Raw genomic sequence first — 5,112 nt, forward strand, 5'->3', positions numbered from 1 at the left:
AGATCAGTGGTATTTGTTTGCATGAGGTTTCTCTTTCTGTTCCTTCTGAGGATTTTGAGCTTCAAAGTTTCAGCTTTAAAGAAACTCAAAACCCGAAAGAAAACCCTAGCAAAAGCCACCATGTTATAGATGGTTTGAGGTCAGGCCAGCCAAGGGCCACAGGATTCTGACATGGACTCAAAAAGCTCTTTTCCAACATTCTCTATCTGCCAGCAGAAAAAAAGCTGGTGCACAGAAAATTTTTGTTCTTTCTAAATGACAGTGAGGGTCCAGAGAAGTAAGTTTTGGAGAGAAAGAATGCCACTTAACAACCCAGAGGGAAAAAACAGCTTAACTCAAAACATAAGTGTTTTTATTGTGACTTGTCAGTCTGCTAGCAAAATCATTATAAATTGTGAATAGCAGTAGCAATTGACCTAAAAAAATCAGATTAATTTATTATACAATTTGTGGTATATTTTTTAAGATATACTTTATTTTTTACTTGAATGTTTTAATACTGAGAATTTCAGTGTATGCTTCTGTAGATATCTATAGGAATTGGGAATAGAATTCCAGTACATCCACAGAAAAGCATTGGTTCCAAGCAATACTGGTTTTGCTTGCATTGTACTTTAATATCAGATTAGTGTTTGGCATCAAGCAAGTCATCCCTGATATGTGCATGAGCTTTTATTTTTTGACAGGATCACTGCAGTACATTTTCTTTACTTCATAGTGAATTCTCATAAACTATATCAAAATAAACCTGTGACCCATTAGAACAGACTCCTATAGCAGAACCACACTATGGTCACACAGAACCTACAAACATATTACGTAGTGTAGCAAGACAAAATTTAAAAAAAAAAAGCCAGATAACACTGTGCCCAATCTGAAAATCCTTCTCCTTTTAAGGGCTGAAAAAAAGTATTTGTTAGTATTATCTTTCTATCCACTGTCAATAAAGCTCTCACTGTAAGCATCAAAAATCCACACATCTAAAACAACTCATCTTTTTTTTTTTTCATTATTTTTAAAGAAAAAAAGGATCTAAGTGAAAGAAGTAATAAAGAACTGCTATGGATCTACATATGTCTCTGTAGGACAACAGAGTATGAAAGCAATGAACCAGACTCGGATATACGAGCGGATCCCAGACTTCCTCCATATCATTTCCACAGTACTCTTCAGGTAAGTCGTACCAAATAGTAAATAAGCTGTGTAACCAAGCAGAGTAGAGAACAATAACCTGTCCAGTACATTGTATCAATACAAAGTTATAGTTCAACAGCCAAGGAGAAGGATAGGAATCAGGAATTGAGTTTAATCAGTTGCTGTTGCTTACAAGAACTCCAGAGGCCTTACAGAAGAGACAAATGTAAATCAAGACCAGTGGTGCACGATAAAAATGAGTTCAGTCTTGTGGTGAAAATGTTTCTTTTAGGGGAGAATACAGGAAATGTTTCTGTACTGGAAAAATCCAACCAACCACGAAAATAAATGTTCTCATTCTGAGTTATTTATTTTTTTGTTACGAAGAGCAAAGCGGGAAGCACTAAATTTGAAATAGGTCTTCATGTCCCAGGAGGCTATCCTGAGGCATATCCAACACAGAAGGCATCCCTCTCCACTGTTGAAGCTGTCCCCCCTTTATGTAAATTATTCTTGAACTTTACCCTTTCCTATCCCAAGTGAATAGCTTGGCCACAAAATTGTCATATCAGCTCTTCAGTTTTTTTCACTTTCTCTCCGGTGTAATAATTATTGTGTTATTTACATTGAATGAACAGCTTCATCGGGAGCTAATGAGGCAGACGCTGTTCCTGCATGTTCTTCAACCATACACATGCAATAGAGCCTGGGAAACTTTCCTGTGACTTGGTGCATTGTGCTGCAGAGTGGATGGCACCGGCTGCCTAAACGCTTTGGGGTGAGTGACTGCTGCACCTCCTCCCTCAGGAGAGAAAAGCCTTACGCAGGCAGGTGAGTGTGGGTTAGCTACAGTGAGGGCTAGAAGTCACAGAGGAAGAACCGTGCCCATACCCAGATTGTTCACTGATAACTATCTCCTTCCTGCTCTCCTGATGATCAGAGCAACACCTCAGATTTAAAGGAGAGTAGGATCCCCAGTTGTCAGGCAGATGAATAACTGCATTGACTATCTCGAAGCTTGAATTAACAGCAAAATGTCTTTCATAGGAACAAGTGTTCAGTCAAATAAAACTGATACATTTTGGATATGGAGGATTAAAAATTAGTTTCTGCATAACAATCTAGAAGAGCTGATTTGTTCCCTTCCAACATCTCAGGATTAGTCCCCAAATATGCTTCACTAAAGTTTCTGCAAATACCTTTATTTAGATGTGAAAGGAAAAATAACTTGTCTTGTTCAATCCATTCTAAGTTTCCAGTGCTCAGCATCTATGGAATGGATTGCTTATGGGGAGATAATGTCTTTTTTTGTGCCTTCCAAAATCTCTGAAGAATGTCTTTCTGGTTAATAGGTTGATTTAAATTGTATACGCTCCAGAATATAAATATGATTATTTATCATACTTCCCCAAGATAATGACAGTAAAGAAGACAAGGTTGAAATTCTTTATGATTTCCTCTCTCCCACAGCTAGGGACGTTTGGCACACAATACGCAGATGGTACACCACATAAAGGATCGTATTAGCTGTTAAATGTTTTTTTTCTTCCCATTAACTAATTAAACAATATGTCCCCACTATTAAAGAAATAGACAAATTGCAGAAAACTTCTGTCAGCTTAATCCCGGTTGCTAAAATAGGCCATTTGCCCAGATGGGATTGTTTTCTGGCCTATCAGGTTTGAAACGCCCAGAAATTCGGCAACCACTCTTGCAGTGTTGATTCAGCTCTTCATCCTTAATTGTGTTTCAGGCATGTAACTCTCTGGAGATTTTTGAATGACAGCCTAAATATTGAATGCTTCTCTGTTCTGTGTGTATGTTAGGTGACCTGTATTTTCTAAAACGATGAGCTCTTACGAGTCTGGTTTAAGTCAGCAGGTGACATAGGTGACAAAAATCACAACAAAAGCCCCTGAGACTTTTTTGCCAGAGTGGGCAGTAGACCGACTTAAACAAGCATTTCCAGTTTGTCTTCATTTGCAACCTCCTACACCAAGGACACTGTTACTGACTTTGGGGCTGGTGGTGCTGTGGAGGCTCTTCAGTAAGCACAAGAACAGCAGAGCAGCCTGCCCATCACCGTTTCTTGCACAGCCATTTGCCAAACTTTTTCGTCACGTTTTTTTTACTTCTCTTTTTGTTTCTAAGCAACATATTAGTATGGAGGGAGCTCATGGATAATTAAGCATTAGCCTACAAACTAATTTTAAGAACATACGTAACCTCCATTATTCCTATAACTAAATGTCACCAAAAAGTTGGAGGAAAACCAGTGGAAGTGAAACACAGAGATCAGCTGAAGAGTGACATGAATCAACTGAAACTCACTGTGCTATTCTACATTAGCCAGTTTGAATAGCAGTGTTGTAAACATCACCTTCAGTGTTACTGTTTGCACAGTAAAAGTTGATGATGAAAATAAATTTCTTCCATGTTTTGTTCTAATATTCCCTTTATACAGAGAGTAAGAAAATGTTTAAATAAAAGAAAGCAATTAGGGAGCCACTGACCCATCAGCTTTTTTGTGCCAGTATCTACTTCTAGTATTTAACACTTAAAACTTGATTTTTTTTATGTCTATTGTCTGGTGTTAGTTTTTGCCTAATTTTGTTTGCTCAGCTTCAATAACTACATACACTATGGTATCTAGCTGCTATTGGTGCAGCAGGTACACTTCCCCTCTATTTCTTTTGTGTGTTTTGTGGTTTCCAGTAACTCTTCACCAAATATTTCATAAAAAGAAAAAACGAACCATCACAAAACCAGAAGAAATGTTCAAATGAAGAGAGCTTCACAGTGCAATAACAAATATCCAAGAGCTCTCAATGTTTTTTCATGTCAACTGAGACTTGATTTACTCCTACATTATGACTGCACTCTTCTTCACAAATCCTTATCTAAAGAAAATCTACTTCTAGCCAAAAGCACTGAATAAAGCTTGGAATATGATGATCTATGAATTCCTCTATCTTTGAAACATGTTTAACGTTCAGCCTTATACTCAACATGGATTTATTTCACCACTCTGTACTTGCCCTGTAAGTGATTCTATTTTAAATATTTCTGTCTGTATATTTCACCGTGCTAGGATTTTTGGAAGAACATCATCTGCTATGTCCATATAACTGGGTACCTCCAGATTTAATGTGCTTTATCTGTCATAGGGGAATTTTTTTATATAATACAGTTACACTGATCCAATAGCTAATCGTTACCTGAAGGCACAACTGTCTTGTGCCGAGACCTGCCACTTCCCTACCCTTAGAGCTCTAAAGCACTAGAAAACCAATCGTTTTACTTCCAAGTTTCTCCTGAACTGTGTTCACATGCAGTCACTGTGCTGATGGGAGGCAAGGAAGGTTAGGACAGCTCTCTTCAGGGGAAGCCAGCAGGTCAGATCAGTTGCCTTGTACAATTCCAGGGAAAGGCATTCATTTTAGTACAGTGCAGCAACCCTCTGAACAGTCCTGTCTTTCTCCACTGACTGTGCAAGGAACTTTAGATGACTGATTTAGGTGAGTTACTTAATCCAGATAAAGACACATGACCCGAATCCCACCTTAGAAACTAAAAGTAAGTAACCTTAAGGGCACGATGCAATTTGCATTTATTTAGTTCACTTTAGTACTTGATCAGTTTTAATGACACACCTACTTTTTAAACTGGGTAACTCAGCATTAATATGCCTAAATGTAAGCAATACAGGTATCACCACTCTCACAAAACTAACAGAAATATGAAAATAGTATCATTGTTCATGTGTATATGATGGCAGTATTCACCACAATTTATTTAATGTTGAATTACAAGCATCAAGCTCTGAAAAAGATGTCAACTATTACACTTCAATTGTTTTAAAGATACTATTTTAGTGTCATGTTTCATAGGAAAACCATACTTCCCTATTATTCATCTGACATTTAAAGCTTTTGTTTTTATATTCTTTCCTAGGAATAAAAGACTTAATCACAAAAG

The 5,112-nt window shown here is 37.4% G+C and overlaps 1 protein-coding gene across 1 annotated transcript in view; it reads left to right on the top strand.

Annotated features, from left to right (window-relative positions):
- Positions 1 to 5,112, top strand: part of ZDHHC14 (zinc finger DHHC-type palmitoyltransferase 14) — a 645,017-nt gene that overhangs the window by 494,604 nt on the left and 145,301 nt on the right. The gene's annotated exons all lie outside the window — the stretch shown is intronic.

Source organism: Myiozetetes cayanensis, unplaced genomic scaffold (genome assembly GCF_022539395.1).
Source record: "Myiozetetes cayanensis isolate MyiCay16 unplaced genomic scaffold, myiCay2020 scf2-11, whole genome shotgun sequence".
In the NCBI taxonomy this organism is placed as follows: domain Eukaryota; kingdom Metazoa; phylum Chordata; class Aves; order Passeriformes; family Tyrannidae; genus Myiozetetes; species Myiozetetes cayanensis.